The sequence below is a fragment of the Triturus cristatus genome, chromosome 4_1 (genome assembly GCF_964204655.1).
Source record: "Triturus cristatus chromosome 4_1, aTriCri1.1, whole genome shotgun sequence".
Lineage (NCBI taxonomy): Eukaryota > Metazoa > Chordata > Amphibia > Caudata > Salamandridae > Triturus > Triturus cristatus.
Window position 1 is genome coordinate 120,521,857 of NC_140585.1, and position 25,700 is coordinate 120,547,556.

General features: G+C 34.8%; 25 non-coding genes across 25 annotated transcripts; 15 read left to right on the plus strand and 10 right to left on the minus strand.

Annotated features, from left to right (window-relative positions):
• Nucleotides 1–10: 10 nt before the first annotated feature.
• On the minus strand, nt 11–82 carry TRNAD-GUC (transfer RNA aspartic acid (anticodon GUC)). Its single transcript has one exon. It is a non-coding gene; the product is annotated as a tRNA-Asp (tRNA).
• A 659-nt stretch (nt 83–741) lies between these two features.
• On the minus strand, nt 742–813 carry TRNAD-GUC (transfer RNA aspartic acid (anticodon GUC)). Its single transcript has one exon. It is a non-coding gene; the product is annotated as a tRNA-Asp (tRNA).
• Nucleotides 814–2,167: 1,354 nt separating this feature from the next.
• On the minus strand, nt 2,168–2,239 carry TRNAD-GUC (transfer RNA aspartic acid (anticodon GUC)). The gene has a single exon. It is a non-coding gene; the product is annotated as a tRNA-Asp (tRNA).
• Nucleotides 2,240–2,872: 633 nt separating this feature from the next.
• Nucleotides 2,873–2,944, minus strand: TRNAD-GUC (transfer RNA aspartic acid (anticodon GUC)). The gene has a single exon. It is a non-coding gene; the product is annotated as a tRNA-Asp (tRNA).
• Nucleotides 2,945–3,595: 651 nt separating this feature from the next.
• Nucleotides 3,596–3,667, minus strand: TRNAD-GUC (transfer RNA aspartic acid (anticodon GUC)). The gene has a single exon. It is a non-coding gene; the product is annotated as a tRNA-Asp (tRNA).
• A 631-nt stretch (nt 3,668–4,298) lies between these two features.
• Nucleotides 4,299–4,370, minus strand: TRNAD-GUC (transfer RNA aspartic acid (anticodon GUC)). Its single transcript has one exon. It is a non-coding gene; the product is annotated as a tRNA-Asp (tRNA).
• A 1,326-nt stretch (nt 4,371–5,696) lies between these two features.
• Nucleotides 5,697–5,768, minus strand: TRNAD-GUC (transfer RNA aspartic acid (anticodon GUC)). Its single transcript has one exon. It is a non-coding gene; the product is annotated as a tRNA-Asp (tRNA).
• Nucleotides 5,769–6,401: 633 nt separating this feature from the next.
• On the minus strand, nt 6,402–6,473 carry TRNAD-GUC (transfer RNA aspartic acid (anticodon GUC)). The gene has a single exon. It is a non-coding gene; the product is annotated as a tRNA-Asp (tRNA).
• A 653-nt stretch (nt 6,474–7,126) lies between these two features.
• Nucleotides 7,127–7,198, minus strand: TRNAD-GUC (transfer RNA aspartic acid (anticodon GUC)). Its single transcript has one exon. It is a non-coding gene; the product is annotated as a tRNA-Asp (tRNA).
• Nucleotides 7,199–7,829: 631 nt separating this feature from the next.
• TRNAD-GUC (transfer RNA aspartic acid (anticodon GUC)) lies at nt 7,830–7,901 on the minus strand. Its single transcript has one exon. It is a non-coding gene; the product is annotated as a tRNA-Asp (tRNA).
• Nucleotides 7,902–11,990: 4,089 nt separating this feature from the next.
• TRNAD-GUC (transfer RNA aspartic acid (anticodon GUC)) lies at nt 11,991–12,062 on the plus strand. The gene has a single exon. It is a non-coding gene; the product is annotated as a tRNA-Asp (tRNA).
• Nucleotides 12,063–12,690: 628 nt separating this feature from the next.
• On the plus strand, nt 12,691–12,762 carry TRNAD-GUC (transfer RNA aspartic acid (anticodon GUC)). The gene has a single exon. It is a non-coding gene; the product is annotated as a tRNA-Asp (tRNA).
• A 2,752-nt stretch (nt 12,763–15,514) lies between these two features.
• On the plus strand, nt 15,515–15,586 carry TRNAD-GUC (transfer RNA aspartic acid (anticodon GUC)). The gene has a single exon. It is a non-coding gene; the product is annotated as a tRNA-Asp (tRNA).
• Nucleotides 15,587–16,214: 628 nt separating this feature from the next.
• Nucleotides 16,215–16,286, plus strand: TRNAD-GUC (transfer RNA aspartic acid (anticodon GUC)). The gene has a single exon. It is a non-coding gene; the product is annotated as a tRNA-Asp (tRNA).
• Nucleotides 16,287–16,930: 644 nt separating this feature from the next.
• On the plus strand, nt 16,931–17,002 carry TRNAD-GUC (transfer RNA aspartic acid (anticodon GUC)). The gene has a single exon. It is a non-coding gene; the product is annotated as a tRNA-Asp (tRNA).
• A 630-nt stretch (nt 17,003–17,632) lies between these two features.
• Nucleotides 17,633–17,704, plus strand: TRNAD-GUC (transfer RNA aspartic acid (anticodon GUC)). Its single transcript has one exon. It is a non-coding gene; the product is annotated as a tRNA-Asp (tRNA).
• A 654-nt stretch (nt 17,705–18,358) lies between these two features.
• TRNAD-GUC (transfer RNA aspartic acid (anticodon GUC)) lies at nt 18,359–18,430 on the plus strand. The gene has a single exon. It is a non-coding gene; the product is annotated as a tRNA-Asp (tRNA).
• Nucleotides 18,431–19,064: 634 nt separating this feature from the next.
• On the plus strand, nt 19,065–19,136 carry TRNAD-GUC (transfer RNA aspartic acid (anticodon GUC)). Its single transcript has one exon. It is a non-coding gene; the product is annotated as a tRNA-Asp (tRNA).
• Nucleotides 19,137–19,766: 630 nt separating this feature from the next.
• Nucleotides 19,767–19,838, plus strand: TRNAD-GUC (transfer RNA aspartic acid (anticodon GUC)). Its single transcript has one exon. It is a non-coding gene; the product is annotated as a tRNA-Asp (tRNA).
• A 648-nt stretch (nt 19,839–20,486) lies between these two features.
• TRNAD-GUC (transfer RNA aspartic acid (anticodon GUC)) lies at nt 20,487–20,558 on the plus strand. Its single transcript has one exon. It is a non-coding gene; the product is annotated as a tRNA-Asp (tRNA).
• Nucleotides 20,559–21,192: 634 nt separating this feature from the next.
• TRNAD-GUC (transfer RNA aspartic acid (anticodon GUC)) lies at nt 21,193–21,264 on the plus strand. The gene has a single exon. It is a non-coding gene; the product is annotated as a tRNA-Asp (tRNA).
• A 627-nt stretch (nt 21,265–21,891) lies between these two features.
• TRNAD-GUC (transfer RNA aspartic acid (anticodon GUC)) lies at nt 21,892–21,963 on the plus strand. Its single transcript has one exon. It is a non-coding gene; the product is annotated as a tRNA-Asp (tRNA).
• A 630-nt stretch (nt 21,964–22,593) lies between these two features.
• On the plus strand, nt 22,594–22,665 carry TRNAD-GUC (transfer RNA aspartic acid (anticodon GUC)). Its single transcript has one exon. It is a non-coding gene; the product is annotated as a tRNA-Asp (tRNA).
• Nucleotides 22,666–24,000: 1,335 nt separating this feature from the next.
• TRNAD-GUC (transfer RNA aspartic acid (anticodon GUC)) lies at nt 24,001–24,072 on the plus strand. Its single transcript has one exon. It is a non-coding gene; the product is annotated as a tRNA-Asp (tRNA).
• A 630-nt stretch (nt 24,073–24,702) lies between these two features.
• On the plus strand, nt 24,703–24,774 carry TRNAD-GUC (transfer RNA aspartic acid (anticodon GUC)). Its single transcript has one exon. It is a non-coding gene; the product is annotated as a tRNA-Asp (tRNA).
• The last annotated feature ends 926 nt before the right edge of the window (nt 24,775–25,700 follow it).

The window sequence follows — 25,700 nt, forward strand, 5'->3', positions numbered from 1 at the left end:
AAGGAATCGTCTCCCCGTCGGGGAATTGAACCCCGGTCTCCCGCGTGACAGGCGGGGATACTGACCACTATACTAACGAGGACATACTGGCTTCAGTTCAACAGTGCTCACCTCCATGAGGTTAGGGCATGCCCTCAATCAATTCACAGTATTGTAATAGGCAGCTTTGCTTCTTTTGGTTAGGAGAAGCAATCTTTTTTCATAAATGATTACAAATCAGAAATTCCTAGCCAAAAATAATCTGCTTTAATAAGAAATGATTGATTAAAATAAATACCTATTTATCGATCTGTCTATCTATCTTTCTATCTATCTATGTATATATATATATATATATATATATATATATATATATATATATATATATATATATATATATACAATCAGCTCACTTTACCATTTGCAGCTTATAACCATTTACCACCAGGGGTCACTACTAACAAAAAGCATCCACTCCACTTCTAAATCTAGCCCCTAGAGTTGAGCAGAAGCATTAGATTCCCCACTGCTTCATTCCATTTCCATTAGATTATAGATGTAAATTGTTTTTGATGGTATGGTCTGTGCAGATTGAAATATTCAGAGCATATTCTGACTTTTAGTTAACACATCTGTAAGCAATTTGGCCATCACTGAATTCAACGTTTATCTCAATCGTAATAGACAAGGATAATGACAAATATAGTTTACAATGTTATTAAGTACATCATTTTATTTAATTGTGTGAATAAAAGGAATCGTCTCCCCGTCGGGGAATTGAACCCCGGTCTCCCGCGTGACAGGCGGGGATACTGACCACTATACTAACGAGGACATATTGGCTTCAGTTCAACAGTGCTCACCTCCATGAGGTTAGGGCATGCCCTCAATCAATTCACAGTATTGTAATAGGCAGCTTTGCTTCTTTTGGTTAGGAGAAGCAATCTTTTTTCATAAATGATTACAAATCAGAAATTCCTAGCCAAAAATAATCTGCTTTAATAAGAAATGATTGATTAAAATAAATACCTATTTATCGATCTGTCTATCTATCTTTCTATCTATCTATGTATATATATATATATATATATATATATATATATATATATATATATATATATATATATATATACAATCAGCTCACTTTACCATTTGCAGCTTATAACCATTTACCACCAGGGGTCACTACTAACAAAAAGCATCCACTCCACTTCTAAATCTAGCCCCTAGAGTTGAGCAGAAGCATTAGATTCCCCACTGCTTCATTCCATTTCCATTAGATTATAGATGTAAATTGTTTTTGATGGTATGGTCTGTGCAGATTGAAATATTCAGAGCATATTCTGACTTTTAGTTAACACATCTGTAAGCAATTTGGCCATCACTGAATTCAACGTTTATCTCAATCGTAATAGACAAGGATAATGACAAATATAGTTTACAATGTTATTAAGTACATCATTTTATTTAATTGTGTGAATAAAAGGAATCGTCTCCCCGTCGGGGAATTGAACCCCGGTCTCCCGTGTGACAGGCGGGGATACTGACCACTATACTAACGAGGACATATTGGCTTCAGTTCAACAGTGCTCACCTCCATGAGGTTAGGGCATGCCCTCAATCAATTCACAGTATTGTAATAGGCAGCTTTGCTTCCTTTGGTTAGGAGAAGCAATCTTTTTTCATAAATGATTACAAATCAGAAATTCCTAGCCAAAAATAATCTGCTTTAATAAGAAATGATTGATTAAAATAAATACCTATCTATCGATCTGTCTATCTATCTTTCTATCTATCTATGTATATGTATATATATATATATATATACAATCAGCTCACTTTACCATTTGCAGCTTATAACCATTTACCACCAGGGGTCACTACTAACAAAAAGCATCCACTCCACTTCTAAATCTAGCCCCTAGAGTTGAGCAGAAGCATAAGATTCCCCACTGCTTCATTCCATTTCCATTAGATTATAGATGTAAATTGTTTTTGATGGTATGGTCTGTGCAGATTGAAATATTCAGAGCATATTCTGACTTTTAGTTAACACATCTGTAAGCAATTTGGCCATCACTGAATTCAACGTTTATCTCAATCGTAATAGAGAAGGATAATGACAAATATAGTTTACAATGTTATTAAGTACATCATTTTATTTAATTGTGTGAATAAAAGGAATCGTCTCCCCGTCGGGGAATTGAACCCCGGTCTCCCGCGTGACAGGCGGGGATACTGACCACTATACTAACGAGGACATATTGGCTTCAGTTCAACAGTGCTCACCTCCATGAGGTTAGGGCATGCCCTCAATCAATTCACAGTATTGTAATAGGCAGCTTTGCTTCCTTTGGTTAGGAGAAGCAATCTTTTTTCATAAATGATTACAAATCAGAAATTCCTAGCCAAAAATAATCTGCTTTAATAAGAAATGATTGATTAAAATAAATACCTATCTATCGATCTGTCTATCTATCTTTCTATCTATCTATGTATATGTATATATATATATATATATATATATATATACTATCAGCTCACTTTACCATTTGCAGCTTATAACCATTTACCACCAGGGGTCACTACTAACAAAAAGCATCCACTCCACTTCTAAATCTAGCCCCTAGAGTTGAGCAGAAGCATAAGATTCCCCACTGCTTCATTCCATTTCCATTAGATTATAGATGTAAATTTTTTTTGATGGTATGGTCTGTGCAGATTGAAATATTCAGAGCATATTCTGACTTTTAGTTAACACATCTGTAAGCAATTTGGCCATCACTGAATTCAACGTTTATCTCAATCGTAATAGACAAGGATAATGACAAATATAGTTTACAATGTTATTAAGTACATCATTTTATTTAATTGTGTGAATAAAAGGAATCGTCTCCCCGTCGGGGAATTGAACCCCGGTCTCCCGCGTGACAGGCGGGGATACTGACCACTATACTAACGAGGACATATTGGCTTCAGTTCAACAGTGCTCACCTTCATGAGGTTAGGGCATGCCCTCAATCAATTCACAGTATTGTAATAGGCAGCTTTGCTTCTTTTGGTTAGGAGAAGTAATCTTTTTTCATAAATGATTACAAATCAGAAATTCCTAGCTAAAAATAATCTGCTTTAATAAGAAATGATTGATTAAAATAAATACCTATTTATCGATCTGTCTATCTATCTTTCTATCTATCTATGTATATATATATATATATATATATATATATATATATATATATATATATATATATACAATCAGCTCACTTTACCATTTGCAGCTTATAACCATTTACCACCAGGGGTCACTACTAACAAAAAGCATCCACTCCACTTCTAAATCTAGCCCCTAGAGTTGAGCAGAAGCATAAGATTCCCCACTGCTTCATTCCATTTCCATTGGATTATAGATGTAAATTGTTTTTGATGGTATGGTCTGTGCAGATTGAAATATTCAGAGCATATTCTGACTTTTAGTTAACACATCTGTAAGCAATTTGGCCATCACTGAATTCAACGTTTATCTCAATCGTAATAGACAAGGATAATGACAAATATAGTTTACAATGTTATTAAGTACATCATTTTATTTAATTGTGTGAATAAAAGGAATCGTCTCCCCGTCGGGGAATTGAACCCCGGTCTCCCGCGTGACAGGCGGGGATACTGACCACTATACTAACGAGGACATATTGTCTTCAGTTCCACAGTGCTCACCTCCATGAGGTTAGGGCATGCCCTCAATCAATTCACAGTATTGTAATAGGCAGCTTTGCTTCGTTTGGTTAGGAGAAGCAATCTTTTTTCATAAATGATTACAAATCAGAAATTCCTAGCCAAAAATAATCTGCTTTAATAAGAAATGATTGATTAAAATAAATACCTATTTATCGATCTGTCTATCTATCTTTCTATCTATCTATGTATATGTATATATATATATATATATATATATATACAATCAGCTCACTTTACCATTTGCAGCTTATAACCATTTACCACCAGGGGTCACTACTAACAAAAAGCATCCACTCCACTTCTAAATCTAGCCCCTAGAGTTGAGCAGAAGCATAATATTCCCCACTGCTTCATTCCATTTCCATTAGATTATAGATGTAAATTGTTTTTGATGGTATGGTCTGTGCAGATTGAAATATTCAGAGCATATTCTGACTTTTAGTTAACACATCTGTAAGCAATTTGGCCATCACTGAATTCAACGTTTATCTCAATCGTAATAGACAAGGATAATGACAAATATAGTTTACAATGTTATTAAGTACATCATTTTATTTAATTGTGTGAATAAAAGGAATCATCTCCCCGTCGGGGAATTGAACCCCGGTCTCCCGCGTGACAGGCGGGGATACTGACCACTATACTAACGAGGACATATTGTCTTCAGTTCAACAGTGCTCACCTTCATGAGGTTAGGGCATGCCCTCAATCAATTCACAGTATTGTAATAGGCAGCTTTGCTTCTTTTGGTTAGGAGAAGCAATCTTTTTTCATAAATGATTACAAATCAGAAATTCCTAGCCAAAAATAATCTGCTTTAATAAGAAATGATTGATTAAAATAAATACCTATTTATCGATCTGTCTATCTATCTTTCTATCTATCTATGTATATATATATATATATATATATATATATATATACAATCAGCTCACTTTACCATTTGCAGCTTATAACCATTTACCACCAGGGGTCACTACTAACAAAAAGCATCCACTCCACTTCTAAATCTAGCCCCTAGAGTTGAGCAGAAGCATTAGATTCCCCACTGCTTCATTCCATTTCCATTAGATTATAGATGTAAATTGTTTTTGATGGTATGGTCTGTGCAGATTGAAATATTCAGAGCATATTCTGACTTTTAGTTAACACATCTGTAAGCAATTTGGCCATCACTGAATTCAACGTTTATCTCAATCGTAATAGAGAAGGATAATGACAAATATAGTTTACAATGTTATTAAGTACATCATTTTATTTAATTGTGTGAATAAAAGGAATCGTATCCCCGTCGGGGAATTGAACCCCGGTCTCCCGCGTGACAGGCGGGGATACTGACCACTATACTAACGAGGACATATTGGCTTCAGTTCAACAGTGCTCACCTCCATGAGGTTAGGGCATGCCCTCAATCAATTCACAGTATTGTAATAGGCAGCTTTGCTTCCTTTGGTTAGGAGAAGCAATCTTTTTTCATAAATGATTACAAATCAGAAATTCCTAGCCAAAAATAATCTGCTTTAATAAGAAATGATTGATTAAAATAAATACCTATCTATCGATCTGTCTATCTATCTTTCTATCTATCTATGTATATGTATATATATATATATATATACAATCAGCTCACTTTACCATTTGCAGCTTATAACCATTTACCTCCAGGGGTCACTACTAACAAAAAGCATCCACTCCACTTCTAAATCTAGCCCCTAGAGTTGAGCAGAAGCATAAGATTCCCCACTGCTTCATTCCATTTCCATTAGATTATAGATGTAAATTGTTTTTGATGGTATGGTCTGTGCAGATTGAAATATTCAGAGCATATTCTGACTTTTAGTTAACACATCTGTAAGCAATTTGGCCATCACTGAATTCAACGTTTATCTCAATCGTAATAGAGAAGGATAATGACAAATATAGTTTACAATGTTATTAAGTACATCATTTTATTTAATTGTGTGAATAAAAGGAATCGTCTCCCCGTCGGGGAATTGAACCCCGGTCTCCCGCGTGACAGGCGGGGATACTGACCACTATACTAACGAGGACATATTGGCTTCAGTTCAACAGTGCTCACCTCCATGAGGTTAGGGCATGCCCTCAATCAATTCACAGTATTGTAATAGGCAGCTTTGCTTCCTTTGGTTAGGAGAAGCAATCTTTTTTCATAAATGATTACAAATCAGAAATTCCTAGCCAAAAATAATCTGCTTTAATAAGAAATGATTGATTAAAATAAATACCTATCTATCGATCTGTCTATCTATCTTTCTATCTATCTATGTATATGTATATATATATATATATATATATATATATACTATCAGCTCACTTTACCATTTGCAGCTTATAACCATTTACCACCAGGGGTCACTACTAACAAAAAGCATCCACTCCACTTCTAAATCTAGCCCCTAGAGTTGAGCAGAAGCATAAGATTCCCCACTGCTTCATTCCATTTCCATTAGATTATAGATGTAAATTTTTTTTGATGGTATGGTCTGTGCAGATTGAAATATTCAGAGCATATTCTGACTTTTAGTTAACACATCTGTAAGCAATTTGGCCATCACTGAATTCAACGTTTATCTCAATCGTAATAGACAAGGATAATGACAAATATAGTTTACAATGTTATTAAGTACATCATTTTATTTAATTGTGTGAATAAAAGGAATCGTCTCCCCGTCGGGGAATTGAACCCCGGTCTCCCGCGTGACAGGCGGGGATACTGACCACTATACTAACGAGGACATATTGGCTTCAGTTCAACAGTGCTCACCTTCATGAGGTTAGGGCATGCCCTCAATCAATTCACAGTATTGTAATAGGCAGCTTTGCTTCTTTTGGTTAGGAGAAGTAATCTTTTTTCATAAATGATTACAAATCAGAAATTCCTAGCTAAAAATAATCTGCTTTAATAAGAAATGATTGATTAAAATAAATACCTATTTATCGATCTGTCTATCTATCTTTCTATCTATCTATGTATATATATATATATATATATATATATATATATATATATATATATATATATATATACAATCAGCTCACTTTACCATTTGCAGCTTATAACCATTTACCACCAGGGGTCACTACTAACAAAAAGCATCCACTCCACTTCTAAATCTAGCCCCTAGAGTTGAGCAGAAGCATAAGATTCCCCACTGCTTCATTCCATTTCCATTGGATTATAGATGTAAATTGTTTTTGATGGTATGGTCTGTGCAGATTGAAATATTCAGAGCATATTCTGACTTTTAGTTAACACATCTGTAAGCAATTTGGCCATCACTGAATTCAACGTTTATCTCAATCGTAATAGACAAGGATAATGACAAATATAGTTTACAATGTTATTAAGTACATCATTTTATTTAATTGTGTGAATAAAAGGAATCGTCTCCCCGTCGGGGAATTGAACCCCGGTCTCCCGCGTGACAGGCGGGGATACTGACCACTATACTAACGAGGACATATTGTCTTCAGTTCAACAGTGCTCACCTCCATGAGGTTAGGGCATGCCCTCAATCAATTCACAGTATTGTAATAGGCAGCTTTGCTTCGTTTGGTTAGGAGAAGCAATCTTTTTTCATAAATGATTACAAATCCGAAATTCCTAGCCAAAAATAATCTGCTTTAATAAGAAATGATTGATTAAAATAAATACCTATTTATCGATCTGTCTATCTATCTTTCTATCTATCTATGTATATGTATATATATATATATATATATATATATACAATCAGCTCACTTTACCATTTGCAGCTTATAACCATTTACCACCAGGGGTCACTACTAACAAAAAGCATCCACTCCACTTCTAAATCTAGCCCCTAGAGTTGAGCAGAAGCATAAGATTCCCCACTGCTTCATTCCATTTCCATTAGATTATAGATGTAAATTGTTTTTGATGGTATGGTCTGTGCAGATTGAAATATTCAGAGCATATTCTGACTTTTAGTTAACACATCTGTAAGCAATTTGGCCATCACTGAATTCAACGTTTATCTCAATCGTAATAGACAAGGATAATGACAAATATAGTTTACAATGTTATTAAGTACATCATTTTATTCAATTGTGTGAATAAAAGGAATCGTCTCCCCGTCGGGGAATTGAACCCCGGTCTCCCGCGTGACAGGCGGGGATACTGACCACTATACTAACGAGGACATATTGGCTTCAGTTCAACAGTGCTCACCTTCATGAGGTTAGGGCATGCCCTCAATCAATTCACAGTATTGTAATAGGCAGCTTTGCTTCTTTTGGTTAGGAGAAGTAATCTTTTTTCATAAATGATTACAAATCAGAAATTCCTAGCTAAAAATAATCTGCTTTAATAAGAAATGATTGATTAAAATAAATACCTATTTATCGTTCTGTCTATCTATCTTTCTATCTATCTATGTATATATATATATATATATATATATATATATATATATATACATGTATATATATATATATATATATATATATACATATACATAGATAGATAGAAAGATAGATAGACAGATCGATAAATAGGTATTTATTTTAATCAATCATTTCTTATTAAAGCAGATTATTTTTGGCTAGGAATTTCTGATTTGTAATCATTTATGAAAAAAGATTGCTTCTCCTAACCAAAAGAAGCAAAGCTGCCTATTACAATACTGTGAATTGATTGAGGGCATGCCCTAACCTCATGAAGGTGAGCACTGTTGAACTGAAGCCAATATGTCCTCGTTAGTTTAGTGGTCAGTATCCCCGCCTGTCATGCGGGAGACCGGGGTTCAATTCCCCGACGGGGAGACGATTCCTTTTATTCACACAATTAAATAAAATGATGTACTTAATAACATTGTAAACTATATTTGTCATTATCCTTGTCTATTACGATTGAGATAAACGTTGAATTCAGTGATGGCCAAATTGCTTACAGATGTGTTAACTAAAAGTCAGAATATGCTCAGAATATTTCAATCTGCACAGACCATACCATCAAAAACAATTTACATCTATAATCTAATGGAAATGGAATGAAGCAGTGGGGAATCTTATGCTTCTGCTCAACTCTAGGGGCTAGATTTAGAAGTGGAGTGGATGCTTTTTGTTAGTAGTGACCCCTGGTGGTAAATGGTTATAAGCTGCAAATGGTAAAGTGAGCTGATTGTATATATATATATATATATATATATATATATACATATACATAGATAGATAGAAAGATAGATAGACAGATCGATAAATAGGTATTTATTTTAATCAATCATTTCTTATTAAAGCAGATTATTTTTGGCTAGGAATTTCTGATTTGTAATCATTTATGAAAAAAGATTGCTTCTCCTAACCAAAAGAAGCAAAGCTGCCTATTACAATACTGTGAATTCATTGAGGGCATGCCCTAACCTCATGGAGGTGAGCACTGTTGTACTGAAGCCAATATGTCCTCGTTAGTATAGTGGTCAGTATCCCCGCCTGTCACGTGGGAGACCGGGGTTCAATTCCCCGACGGGGAGACGATTCCTTTTATTCGCACAATTAAATAAAATGATGTACTTAATAACATTGTAAACTATATTTGTCATTATCCTTGTCTATTACGATTGAGATAAACGTTGAATTCAGTGATGGCCAAATTGCTTACAGATGTGTTAACTAAAAGTCAGAATATGCTCTGAATATTTCAATCTGCACAGACCATACCATCAAAAACAATTTACATCTGTAATCTAATGGAAAATGGAATGAAGCAGTGGGGAATCTTATGCTTCTGCTCAACTCTAGGGGCTGGATTTAGAAGTGGAGTGGATGCTTTTTGTTAGTAGTGACCCCTGGTGGTAAATGGTTATAAGCTGCAAATGTTAAAGTGAGCTGATTGTATATATATATATATATATATATATATATATATATATATATATATATACATATACATAGATAGATAGAAAGATAGATAGACAGATCGATAAATAGGTATTTATTTTAATCAATCATTTCTTATTAAAGCAGATTATTTTTGGCTAGGAATTTCTGATTTGTAATCATTTATGAAAAAAGATTGCTTCTCCTAACCAAAAGAAGCAAAGCTGCCTATTACAATACTGTGAATTCATTGAGGGCATGCCCTAACCTCATGGAGGTGAGCACTGTTGAACTGAAGCCAATATGTCCTCGTTAGTATAGTGGTCAGTATCCCCGCCTGTCACGTGGGAGACCGGGGTTCAATTCCCCGACGGGGAGACGATTCCTTTTATTCGCACAATTAAATAAAATGATGTACTTAATAACATTGTAAACTATATTTGTCATTATCCTTGTCTATTACGATTGAGATAAACGTTGAATTCAGTGATGGCCAAATTGCTTACAGATGTGTTAACTAAAAGTCAGAATATGCTCTGAATATTTCAATCTGCACAGACCATACCATCAAAAACAATTTACATCTATAATCTAATGGAAAATGGAATGAAGCAGTGGGGAATCTTATGCTTCTGCTCAACTCTAGGGGCTAGATTTAGAAGTGGAGTGGATGCTTTTTGTTAGTAGTGACCCCTGGTGGTAAATGGTTATAAGCTGCAAATGGTAAAGTGAGCTGATTGTATATATATATATATATATATATATATACATATACATAGATAGATAGAAAGATAGATAGACAGATCGATAAATAGGTATTTATTTTAATCAATCATTTCTTATTAAAGCAGATTATTTTTGGCTAGGAATTTCTGATTTGTAATCATTTATGAAAAAAGATTGCTTCTCCTAACCAAAAGAAGCAAAGCTGCCTATTACAATACTGTGAATTGATTGAGGGCATGCCCTAACCTCATGAAGGTGAGCACTGTTGAACTGAAGCCAATATGTCCTCGTTAGTTTAGTGGTCAGTATCCCCGCCTGTCATGCGGGAGACCGGGGTTCAATTCCCCGACGGGGAGACGATTCCTTTTATTCACACAATTAAATAAAATGATGTACTTAATAACATTGTAAACTATATTTGTCATTATCCTTGTCTATTACGATTGAGATAAACGTTGAATTCAGTGATGGCCAAATTGCTTACAGATGTGTTAACTAAAAGTCAGAATATGCTCTGAATATTTCAATCTGCACAGACCATACCATCAAAAACAATTTACATCTATAATCTAATGGAAAATGGAATGAAGCAGTGGGGAATCTTATGCTTCTGCTCAACTCTAGGGGCTAGATTTAGAAGTGGAGTGGATGCTTTTTGTTAATAGTGACCCCTGGTGGTAAATGGTTATAAGCTGCAAATGGTAAAGTGAGCTGATTGTATATATATATATATATATATATACATATACATAGATAGATAGAAAGATAGATAGACAGATCGATAAATAGGTATTTATTTTAATCAATCATTTCTTATTAAAGCAGATTATTTTTGGCTAGGAATTTCTGATTTGTAATCATTTATGAAAAAAGATTGCTTCTCCTAACCAAAAGAAGCAAAGCTGCCTATTACAATACTGTGAATTGATTGAGGGCATGCCCTAACCTCATGGAGGTGAGCACTGTTGAACTGAAGCCAATATGTCCTCGTTAGTATAGTGGTCAGTATCCCCGCCTGTCACGCTGGAGACCGGGGTTCAATTCCCCGACGGGGAGACGATTCCTTTTATTCACACAATTAAATAAAATGCTGTACTTAATAACATTGTAAACTATATTTGTCATTATCCTTGTCTATTACGATTGAGATAAACGTTGAATTCAGTGATGGCCAAATTGCTTACAGATGTGTTAACTAAAAGTCAGAATATGCTCTGAATATTTCAATCTGCACAGACCATACCATCAAAAACAATTTACATCTATAATCTAATGGAAAATGGAATGAAGCAGTGGGGAATCTTATGCTTCTGCTCAACTCTAGGGGCTAGATTTAGAAGTGGAGTGGATGCTTTTTGTTAATAGTGACCCCTGGTGGTAAATGGTTATAAGCTGCAAATGGTAAAGTGAGCTGATTGTATATATATATATATATATATATATATACATATACATAGATAGATAGAAAGATAGATAGACAGATCGATAAATAGGTATTTATTTTAATCAATCATTTCTTATTAAAGCAGATTATTTTTGGCTAGGAATTTCTGATTTGTAATCATTTATGAAAAAAGATTACTTCTCCTAACCAAAAGAAGCAAAGCTGCCTATTACAATACTGTGAATTGATTGAGGGCATGCCCTAACCTCATGAAGGTGAGCACTGTTGAACTGAAGCCAATATGTCCTCGTTAGTATAGTGGTCAGTATCCCCGCCTGTCACGCGGGAGACCGGGGTTCAATTCCCCGACGGGGAGACGATTCCTTTTATTCACACAATTAAATAAAATGATGTACTTAATAACATTGTAAACTATATTTGTCATTATCCTTGTCTATTACGATTGAGATAAACGTTGAATTCAGTGATGGCCAAATTGCTTACAGATGTGTTAACTAAAAGTCAGAATATGCTCTGAATATTTCAATCTGCACAGACCATACCATCAAAAACAATTTACATCTATAATCTAATGGAAAATGGAATGAAGCAGTGGGGAATCTTATGCTTCTGCTCAACTCTAGGGGCTAGATTTAGAAGTGGAGTGGATGCTTTTTGTTAATAGTGACCCCTGGTGGTAAATGGTTATAAGCTGCAAATGGTAAAGTGAGATGATTGTATATATCTATATATATATATATACATATACATAGATAGATAGAAAGATAGATAGACAGATCGATAAATAGGTATTTATTTTAATCAATCATTTCTTATTAAAGCAGATTATTTTTGGCTAGGAATTTCTGATTTGTAATCATTTATGAAAAAAGATTGCTTCTCCTAACCAAAAGAAGCAAAGCTGCCTATTACAATACTGTGAATTGATTGAGGGCATGCCCTAACCTCATGGAGGTGAGCACTGTTGAACTGAAGCCAATATGTCCTCGTTAGTATAGTGGTCAGTATCCCCGCCTGTCACGCGGGAGACCGGGGTTCAATTCCCCGACGGGGAGACGATTCCTTTTATTCACACAATTAAATAAAATGCTGTACTTAATAACATTGTAAACTATATTTGTCATTATCCTTGTCTATTATGATTGAGATAAACGTTGAATTCAGTGATGGCCAAATTGCTTACAGATGTGTTAACTAAAAGTCAGAATATGCTCTGAATATTTCAATCTGCACAGGCCATACCATCAAAAACAATTTACATCTATAATCTAATGGAAAATGGAATGAAGCAGTGGAGAATCTTATGCTTCTGCTCAACTCTAGGGGCTAGATTTAGAAGTGGAGTGGATGCTTTTTGTTAATAGTGACCCCTGGTGGTAAATGGTTATAAGCTGCAAATGGTAAAGTGAGCTGATTGTATATATATATATATATATATATATATATATATATATATATATACATATACATAGATAGATAGAAAGATAGATAGACAGATCGATAGATAGGTATTTATTTTAATCAATCATTTCTTATTAAAGCAGATTATTTTTGGCTAGGAATTTCTGATTTGTAATCATTTATGAAAAAAGATTGCTTCTCCTAACCAAAGGAAGCAAAGCTGCCTATTACAATACTGTGAATTGATTGAGGGCATGCCCTAACCTCATGGAGGTGAGCACTGTTGAACTGAAGCCAATATGTCCTCGTTAGTATAGTGGTCAGTATCCCCGCCTGTCACGCGGGAGACCGGGGTTCAATTCCCAGACGGGGAGACGATTCCTTTTATTCACACAATTAAATAAAATGATGTACTTAATAACATTGTAAACTATATTTGTCATTATCCTTGTCTATTACGATTGAGATAAACGTTGAATTCAGTGATGGCCAAATTGCTTACAGATGTGTTAACTAAAAGTCAGAATATGCTCTGAATATTTCAATCTGCACAGACCATACCATCAAAAACAATTTACATCTGTAATCTAATGGAAAATGGAATGAAGCAGTGGGGAATCTTATGCTTCTGCTCAACTCTAGGGGCTGGATTTAGAAGTGGAGTGGATGCTTTTTGTTAGTAGTGACCCCTGGTGGTAAATGGTTATAAGCTGCAAATGGTAAAGTGAGCTGATTGTATATATATATATATATATATATATACATATACATAGATAGATAGAAAGATAGATAGACAGATCGATAAATAGGTATTTATTTTAATCAATCATTTCTTATTAAAGCAGATTATTTTTGGCTAGGAATTTCTGATTTGTAATCATTTATGAAAAAAGATTGCTTCTCCTAACCAAAAGAAGCAAAGCTGCCTATTACAATACTGTGAATTGATTGAGGGCATGCCCTAACCTCATGAAGGTGAGCACTGTTGAACTGAAGCCAATATGTCCTCGTTAGTTTAGTGGTCAGTATCCCCGCCTGTCATGCGGGAGACCGGGGTTCAATTCCCCGACGGGGAGACGATTCCTTTTATTCACACAATTAAATAAAATGATGTACTTAATAACATTGTAAACTATATTTGTCATTATCCTTGTCTATTACGATTGAGATAAACGTTGAATTCAGTGATGGCCAAATTGCTTACAGATGTGTTAACTAAAAGTCAGAATATGCTCTGAATATTTCAATCTGCACAGACCATACCATCAAAAACAATTTACATCTATAATCTAATGGAAAATGGAATGAAGCAGTGGGGAATCTTATGCTTCTGCTCAACTCTAGGGGCTAGATTTAGAAGTGGAGTGGATGCTTTTTGTTAATAGTGACCCCTGGTGGTAAATGGTTATAAGCTGCAAATGGTAAAGTGAGCTGATTGTATATATATATATATATATATACATATACATAGATAGATAGAAAGATAGATAGACAGATCGATAAATAGGTATTTATTTTAATCAATCATTTCTTATTAAAGCAGATTATTTTTGGCTAGGAATTTCTGATTTGTAATCATTTATGAAAAAAGATTGCTTCTCCTAACCAAAAGAAGCAAAGCTGCCTATTACAATACTGTGAATTGATTGAGGGCATGCCCTAACCTCATGGAGGTGAGCACTGTTGAACTGAAGCCAATATGTCCTCGTTAGTATAGTGGTCAGTATCCCCGCCTGTCACGCTGGAGACCGGGGTTCAATTCCCCGACGGGGAGACGATTCCTTTTATTCACACAATTAAATAAAATGCTGTACTTAATAACATTGTAAACTATATTTGTCATTATCCTTGTCTATTACGATTGAGATAAACGTTGAATTCAGTGATGGCCAAATTGCTTACAGATGTGTTAACTAAAAGTCAGAATATGCTCTGAATATTTCAATCTGCACAGACCATACCATCAAAAACAATTTACATCTATAATCTAATGGAAAATGGAATGAAGCAGTGGGGAATCTTATGCTTCTGCTCAACTCTAGGGGCTAGATTTAGAAGTGGAGTGGATGCTTTTTGTTAATAGTGACCCCTGGTGGTAAATGGTTATAAGCTGCAAATGGTAAAGTGAGCTGATTGTATATATATATATATATATATATATATACATATACATAGATAGATAGAAAGATAGATAGACAGATCGATAAATAGGTATTTATTTTAATCAATCATTTCTTATTAAAGCAGATTATTTTTGGCTAGGAATTTCTGATTTGTAATCATTTATGAAAAAAGATTACTTCTCCTAACCAAAAGAAGCAAAGCTGCCTATTACAATACTGTGAATTGATTGAGGGCATGCCCTAACCTCATGAAGGTGAGCACTGTTGAACTGAAGCCAATATGTCCTCGTTAGTATAGTGGTCAGTATCCCCGCCTGTCACGCGGGAGACCGGGGTTCAATTCCCCGACGGGGAGACGATTCCTTTTATTCACACAATTAAATAAAATGATGTACTTAATAACATTGTAAACTATATTTGTCATTATCCTTGTCTATTACGATTGAGATAAACGTTGAATTCAGTGATGGCCAAATTGCTTACAGATGTGTTAACTAAAAGTCAGAATATGCTCTGAATATTTCAATCTGCACAGACCATACCATCAAAAACAATTTACATCTATAATCTAATGGAAAATGGAATGAAGCAGTGGGGAATCTTATGCTTCTGCTCAACTCTAGGGGCTAGATTTAGAAGTGGAGTGGATGCTTTTTGTTAATAGTGACCCCTGGTGGTAAATGGTTATAAGCTGCAAATGGTAAAGTGAGATGATTGTATATATCTATATATATATATATACATATACATAGATAGATAGAAAGATAGATAGACAGATCGATAAATAGGTATTTATTTTAATCAATCATTTCTTATTAAAGCAGATTATTTTTGGCTAGGAATTTCTGATTTGTAATCATTTATGAAAAAAGATTGCTTCTCCTAACCAAAAGAAGCAAAGCTGCCTATTACAATACTGTGAATTGATTGAGGGCTTGCCCTAACCTCATGGAGGTGAGCACTGTTGAACTGAAGCCAATATGTCCTCGTTAGTATAGTGGTCAGTATCCCCGCCTGTCACGCGGGAGACCGGGGTTCAATTCCCCGACGGGGAGACGATTCCTTTTATTCACACAATTAAATAAAATGCTGTACTTAATAACATTGTAAACTATATTTGTCATTATCCTTGTCTATTATGATTGAGATAAACGTTGAATTCAGTGATGGCCAAATTGCTTACAGATGTGTTAACTAAAAGTCAGAATATGCTCTGAATATTTCAATCTGCACAGGCCATACCATCAAAAACAATTTACATCTATAATCTAATGGAAAATGGAATGAAGCAGTGGGGAATCTTATGCTTCTGCTCAACTCTAGGGGCTAGATTTAGAAGTGGAGTGGATGCTTTTTGTTAATAGTGACCCCTGGTGGTAAATGGTTATAAGCTGCAAATGGTAAAGTGAGCTGATTGTATATATATATATATATATATATATATATATATATATATACATATACATAGATAGATAGAAAGATAGATAGACAGATCGATAGATAGGTATTTATTTTAATCAATCATTTCTTATTAAAGCAGATTATTTTTGGCTAGGAATTTCTGATTTGTAATCATTTATGAAAAAAGATTGCTTCTCCTAACCAAAGGAAGCAAAGCTGCCTATTACAATACTGTGAATTGATTGAGGGCATGCCCTAACCTCATGGAGGTGAGCACTGTTGAACTGAAGCCAATATGTCCTCGTTAGTATAGTGGTCAGTATCCCCGCCTGTCACGCGGGAGACCGGGGTTCAATTCCCCGACGGGGAGACGATTCCTTTTATTCACACAATTAAATAAAATGATGTACTTAATAACATTGTAAACTATATTTGTCATTATCCTTGTCTATTACGATTGAGATAAACGTTGAATTCAGTGATGGCCAAATTGCTTACAGATGTGTTAACTAAAAGTCAGAATATGCTCTGAATATTTCAATCTGCACAGACCATACCATCAAAAACAATTTACATCTGTAATCTAATGGAAAATGGAATGAAGCAGTGGGGAATCTTATGCTTCTGCTCAACTCTAGGGGCTGGATTTAGAAGTGGAGTGGATGCTTTTTGTTAGTAGTGACCCCTGGTGGTAAATGGTTATAAGCTGCAAATGGTAAAGTGAGCTGATTGTATATATATATATATATATATATATACATATACATAGATAGATAGAAAGATAGATAGACAGATCGATAAATAGGTATTTATTTTAATCAATCATTTCTTATTAAAGCAGATTATTTTTGGCTAGGAATTTCTGATTTGTAATCATTTATGAAAAAAGATTGCTTCTCCTAACCAAAAGAAGCAAAGCTGCCTATTACAATACTGTGAATTGATTGAGGGCATGCCCTAACCTCATGGAGGTGAGCACTGTTGAACTGAAGCCAATATGTCCTCGTTAGTATAGTGGTCAGTATCCCCGCCTGTCACGCGGGAGACCGGGGTTCAATTCCCCGACGGGGAGACGATTCCTTTTATTCACACAATTAAATAAAATGCTGTACTTAATAACATTGTAAACTATATTTGTCATTATCCTTGTCTATTATGATTGAGATAAACGTTGAATTCAGTGATGGCCAAATTGCTTACAGATGTGTTAACTAAAAGTCAGAATATGCTCTGAATATTTCAATCTGCACAGGCCATACCATCAAAAACAATTTACATCTATAATCTAATGGAAAATGGAATGAAGCAGTGGGGAATCTTATGCTTCTGCTCAACTCTAGGGGCTAGATTTAGAAGTGGAGTGGATGCTTTTTGTTAATAGTGACCCCTGGTGGTAAATGGTTATAAGCTGCAAATGGTAAAGTGAGCTGATTGTATATATATATATATATATATATATATATATATATATATATATATATATACATATACATAGATAGATAGAAAGATAGATAGACAGATCGATAGATAGGTATTTATTTTAATCAATCATTTCTTATTAAAGCAGATTATTTTTGGCTAGGAATTTCTGATTTGTAATCATTTATGAAAAAAGATTGCTTCTCCTAACCAAAGGAAGCAAAGCTGCCTATTACAATACTGTGAATTGATTGAGGGCATGCCCTAACCTCATGGAGGTGAGCACTGTTGAACTGAAGCCAATATGTCCTCGTTAGTATAGTGGTCAGTATCCCCGCCTGTCACGCGGGAGACCGGGGTTCAATTCCCCGACGGGGAGACGATTCCTTTTATTCACACAATTAAATAAAATGATGTACTTAATAACATTGTAAACTATATTTGTCATTATCCTTGTCTATTACGATTGAGATAAACGTTGAATTCAGTGATGGCCAAATTGCTTACAGATGTGTTAACTAAAAGTCAGAATATGCTCTGAATATTTCAATCTGCACAGACCATACCATCAAAAACAATTTACATCTGTAATCTAATGGAAAATGGAATGAAGCAGTGGGGAATCTTATGCTTCTGCTCAACTCTAGGGGCTGGATTTAGAAGTGGAGTGGATGCTTTTTGTTAGTAGTGACCCCTGGTGGTAAATGGTTATAAGCTGCAAATGGTAAAGTGAGCTGATTGTATATATATATATATATATATATATATATACATATACATAGATAGATAGAAAGATAGATAGACAGATCGATAGATAGGTATTTATTTTAATCAATCATTTCTTATTAAAGCAGATTATTTTTGGCTAGGAATTTCTGATTTGTAATCATTTATGAAAAAAGATTGCTTCTCCTAACCAAAGGAAGCAAAGCTGCCTATTACAATACTGTGAATTGATTGAGGGCATGCCCTAACCTCATGGAGGTGAGCACTGTTGAACTGAAGCCAATATGTCCTCGTTAGTATAGTGGTCAGTATCCCCGCCTGTCACGCGGGAGACCGGGGTTCAATTCCCCGACGGGGAGACGATTCCTTTTATTCACACAATTAAATAAAATGATGTACTTAATAACATTGTAAACTATATTTGTCATTATCCTTGTCTATTACGATTGAGATAAACGTTGAATTCAGTGATGGCCAAATTGCTTACAGATGTGTTAACTAAAAGTCAGAATATGCTCTGAATATTTCAATCTGCACAGACCATACCATCAAAAACAATTTACATCTGTAATCTAATGGAAAATGGAATGAAGCAGTGGGGAATCTTATGCTTCTGCTCAACTCTAGGGGCTGGATTTAGAAGTGGAGTGGATGCTTTTTGTTAGTAGTGACCCCTGGTGGTAAATGGTTATAAGCTGCAAATGGTAAAGTGAGCTGATTGTATATATATATATATATATATATATACATATACATAGATAGATAGAAAGATAGATAGACAGATCGATAAATAGGTATTTATTTTAATCAATCATTTCTTATTAAAGCAGATTATTTTTGGCTAGGAATTTCTGATTTGTAATCATTTATGAAAAAAGATTGCTTCTCCTAACCAAAAGAAGCAAAGCTGCCTATTACAATACTGTGAATTGATTGAGGGCATGCCCTAACCTCATGGAGGTGAGCACTGTTGAACTGAAGCCAATATGTCCTCGTTAGTATAGTGGTCAGTATCCCCGCCTGTCACGCGGGAGACCGGGGTTCAATTCCCCGACGGGGAGACGATTCCTTTTATTCACACAATTAAATAAAATGCTGTACTTAATAACATTGTAAACTATATTTGTCATTATCCTTGTCTATTATGATTGAGATAAACGTTGAATTCAGTGATGGCCAAATTGCTTACAGATGTGTTAACTAAAAGTCAGAATATGCTCTGAATATTTCAATCTGCACAGGCCATACCATCAAAAACAATTTACATCTATAATCTAATGGAAAATGGAATGAAGCAGTGGGGAATCTTATGCTTCTGCTCAACTCTAGGGGCTAGATTTAGAAGTGGAGTGGATGCTTTTTGTTAATAGTGACCCCTGGTGGTAAATGGTTATAAGCTGCAAATGGTAAAGTGAGCTGATTGTATATATATATATATATATATATATATATATATATATATATATACATATACATAGATAGATAGAAAGATAGATAGACAGATCGATAGATAGGTATTTATTTTAATCAATCATTTCTTATTAAAGCAGATTATTTTTGGCTAGGAATTTCTGATTTGTAATCATTTATGAAAAAAGATTGCTTCTCCTAACCAAAGGAAGCAAAGCTGCCTATTACAATACTGTGAATTGATTGAGGGCATGCCCTAACCTCATGGAGGTGAGCACTGTTGAACTGAAGCCAATATGTCCTCGTTAGTATAGTGGTCAGTATCCCCGCCTGTCACGCGGGAGACCGGGGTTCAATTCCCCGACGGGGAGACGATTCCTTTTATTCACACAATTAAATAAAATGATGTACTTAATAACATTGTAAACTATATTTGTCATTATCCTTGTCTATTACGATTGAGATAAACGTTGAATTCAGTGATGGCCAAATTGCTTACAGATGTGTTAACTAAAAGTCAGAATATGCTCTGAATATTTCAATCTGCACAGACCATACCATCAAAAACAATTTACATCTGTAATCTAATGGAAAATGGAATGAAGCAGTGGGGAATCTTATGCTTCTGCTCAACTCTAGGGGCTGGATTTAGAAGTGGAGTGGATGCTTTTTGTTAGTAGTGACCCCTGGTGGTAAATGGTTATAAGCTGCAAATGGTAAAGTGAGCTGATTGTATATATATATATATATATATATATATATACATATACATAGATAGATAGAAAGATAGATAGACAGATCGATAAATAGGTATTTATTTTAATCAATCATTTCTTATTAAAGCAGATTATTTTTGGCTAGGAATTTCTGATTTGTAATCATTTATGAAAAAAGATTACTTCTCCTAACCAAAAGAAGCAAAGCTGCCTATTACAATACTGTGAATTGATTGAGGGCATGCCCTAACCTCATGAAGGTGAGCACTGTTGAACTGAAGCCAATATGTCCTCGTTAGTATAGTGGTCAGTATCCCCGCCTGTCACGCGGGAGACCGGGGTTCAATTCCCCGACGGGGAGACGATTCCTTTTATTCACACAATTAAATAAAATGATGTACTTAATAACATTGTAAACTATATTTGTCATTATCCTTGTCTATTACGATTGAGATAAACGTTGAATTCAGTGATGGCCAAATTGCTTACAGATGTGTTAACTAAAAGTCAGAATATGCTCTGAATATTTCAATCTGCACAGACCATACCATCAAAAACAATTTACATCTATAATCTAATGGAAAATGGAATGAAGCAGTGGGGAATCTTATGCTTCTGCTCAACTCTAGGGGCTAGATTTAGAAGTGGAGTGGATGCTTTTTGTTAATAGTGACCCCTGGTGGTAAATGGTTATAAGCTGCAAATGGTAAAGTGAGCTGATTGTATATATATATATATATATATATACATATACATAGATAGATAGAAAGATAGATAGACAGATCGATAGATAGGTATTTATTTTAATCAATCATTTCTTATTAAAGCAGATTATTTTTGGCTAGGAATTTCTGATTTGTAATCATTTATGAAAAAGATTGCTTCTCCTAACCAAAGGAAGCAAAGCTGCCTATTACAATACTGTGAATTGATTGAGGGCATGCCCTAACCTCATGGAGGTGAGCACTGTTGAACTGAAGCCAATATGTCCTCGTTAGTATAGTGGTCAGTATCCCCGCCTGTCACGCGGGAGACCGGGGTTCAATTCCCCGACGGGGAGACGATTCCTTTTATTCACACAATTAAATAAAATGATGTACTTAATAACATTGTAAACTATATTTGTCATTATCCTTGTCTATTACGATTGAGATAAACGTTGAATTCAGTGATGGCCAAATTGCTTACAGATGTGTTAACTAAAAGTCAGAATATGCTCTGAATATTTCAATCTGCACAGACCATACCATCAAAAACAATTTACATCTATAATCTAATGGAAAATGGAATGAAGCAGTGGGGAATCTTATGCTTCTGCTCAACTCTAGGGGCTAGATTTAGAAGTGGAGTGGATGCTTTTTGTTAATAGTGACCCCTGGTGGTAAATGGTTATAAGCTGCAAATGGTAAAGTGAGCTGATTGTATATATATATATATATATATATATACATATACATAGATAGATAGAAAGATAGATAGACAGATCGATAAATAGGTATTTATTTTAATCAATCATTTCTTATTAAAGCAGATTATTTTTGGCTAGGAATTTCTGATTTGTAATCATTTATGAAAAAAGATTGCTTCTCCTAACCAAAAGAAGCAAAGCTGCCTATTACAATACTGTGAATTGATTGAGGGCATGCCCTAACCTCATGGAGGTGAGCACTGTTGAACTGAAGCCAATATGTCCTCGTTAGTATAGTGGTCAGTATCCCCGCCTGTCACGCGGGAGACCGGGGTTCAATTCCCCGACGGGGAGACGATTCCTTTTATTCACACAATTAAATAAAATGATGTACTTAATAACATTGTAAACTATATTTGTCATTATCCTTCTCTATTACGATTGAGATAAACGTTGAATTCAGTGATGGCCAAATTGCTTACAGATGTGTTAACTAAAAGTCAGAATATGCTCTGAATATTTCAATCTGCACAGACCATACCATCAAAAACAATTTACATCTGTAATCTAATGGAAAATGGAATGAAGCAGTGGGGAATCTTATGCTTCTGCTCAACTCTAGGGGCTGGATTTAGAAGTGGAGTGGATGCTTTTTGTTAGTAGTGACCCCTGGTGGTAAATGGTTATAAGCTGCAAATGGTAAAGGGAGCTGATTGTATATATATATATATATATATATATATATATACATATACATAGATAGATAGAAAGATAGATAGACAGATCGATAAATAGGTATTTATTTTAATCAATCATTTCTTATTAAAGCAGATTATTTTTGGCTAGGAATTTCTGATTTGTAATCATTTATGAAAAAAGATTACTTCTCCTAACCAAAAGAAGCAAAGCTGCCTATTACAATACTGTGAATTGATTGAGGGCATGCCCTAACCTCATGAAGGTGAGCACTGTTGAACTGAAGCCAATATGTCCTCGTTAGTATAGTGGTCAGTATCCCCGCCTGTCACGCGGGAGACCGGGGTTCAATTTCCCGATGGGGAGACGATTCCTTTTATTCACACAATTAAATAAAATGATGTACTTAATAACATTGTAAACTATATTTGTCATTATCCTTGTCTATTACGATTGAGATAAACGTTGAATTCAGTGATGGCCAAATTGCTTACAGATGTGTTAACTAAAAGTCAGAATATGCTCTGAATATTTCAATCTGCACAGACCATACCATCAAAAACAATTTACATCTATAATCTAATGGAAAATGGAATGAAGCAGTGGGGAATCTTATGCTTCTGCTCAACTCTAGGGGCTAGATTTAGAAGTGGAGTGGATGCTTTTTGTTAATAGTGACCCCTGGTGGTAAATGGTTATAAGCTGCAAATGGTAAAGTGAGCTGATTGTATATATATATATATATATATATACATATACATAGATAGATAGAAAGATAGATAGACAGATCGATAGATAGGTATTTATTTTAATCAATCATTTCTTATTAAAGCAGATTATTTTTGGCTAGGAATTTCTGATTTGTAATCATTTATGAAAAAGATTGCTTCTCCTAACCAAAGGAAGCAAAGCTGCCTATTACAATACTGTGAATTGATTGAGGGCATGCCCTAACCTCATGGAGGTGAGCACTGTTGAACTGAAGCCAATATGTCCTCGTTAGTATAGTGGTCAGTATCCCCGCCTGTCACGCGGGAGACCGGGGTTCAATTCCCCGACGGGGAGACGATTCCTTTTATTCACACAATTAAATAAAATGATGTACTTAATAACATTGTAAACTATATTTGTCATTATCCTTGTCTATTACGATTGAGATAAACGTTGAATTCAGTGATGGCCAAATTGCTTACAGATGTGTTAACTAAAAGTCAGAATATGCTCTGAATATTTCAATCTGCACAGACCATACCATCAAAAACAATTTACATCTATAATCTAATGGAAAATGGAATGAAGCAGTGGGGAATCTTATGCTTCTGCTCAACTCTAGGGGCTAGATTTAGAAGTGGAGTGGATGCTTTTTGTTAATAGTGACCCCTGGTGGTAAATGGTTATAAGCTGCAAATGGTAAAGTGAGCTGATTGTATATATATATATATATATATATATACATATACATAGATAGATAGAAAGATAGATAGACAGATCGATAAATAGGTATTTATTTTAATCAATCATTTCTTATTAAAGCAGATTATTTTTGGCTAGGAATTTCTGATTTGTAATCATTTATGAAAAAAGATTGCTTCTCCTAACCAAAAGAAGCAAAGCTGCCTATTACAATACTGTGAATTGATTGAGGGCATGCCCTAACCTCATGGAGGTGAGCACTGTTGAACTGAAGCCAATATGTCCTCGTTAGTATAGTGGTCAGTATCCCCGCCTGTCACGCGGGAGACCGGGGTTCAATTCCCCGACGGGGAGACGATTCCTTTTATTCACACAATTAAATAAAATGATGTACTTAATAACATTGTAAACTATATTTGTCATTATCCTTCTCTATTACGATTGAGATAAACGTTGAATTCAGTGATGGCCAAATTGCTTACAGATGTGTTAACTAAAAGTCAGAATATGCTCTGAATATTTCAATCTGCACAGACCATACCATCAAAAACAATTTACATCTGTAATCTAATGGAAAATGGAATGAAGCAGTGGGGAATCTTATGCTTCTGCTCAACTCTAGGGGCTGGATTTAGAAGTGGAGTGGATGCTTTTTGTTAGTAGTGACCCCTGGTGGTAAATGGTTATAAGCTGCAAATGGTAAAGGGAGCTGATTGTATATATATATATATATATATATATATATATACATATACATAGATAGATAGAAAGATAGATAGACAGATCGATAAATAGGTATTTATTTTAATCAATCATTTCTTATTAAAGCAGATTATTTTTGGCTAGGAATTTCTGATTTGTAATCATTTATGAAAAAAGATTACTTCTCCTAACCAAAAGAAGCAAAGCTGCCTATTACAATACTGTGAATTGATTGAGGGCATGCCCTAACCTCATGAAGGTGAGCACTGTTGAACTGAAGCCAATATGTCCTCGTTAGTATAGTGGTCAGTATCCCCGCCTGTCACGCGGGAGACCGGGGTTCAATTTCCCGATGGGGAGACGATTCCTTTTATTCACACAATTAAATAAAATGATGTACTTAATAACATTGTAAACTATATTTGTCATTATCCTTGTCTATTACGATTGAGATAAACGTTGAATTCAGTGATGGCCAAATTGCTTACAGATGTGTTAACTAAAAGTCAGAATATGCTCTGAATATTTCAATCTGCACAGACCATACCATCAAAAACAATTTACATCTATAATCTAAT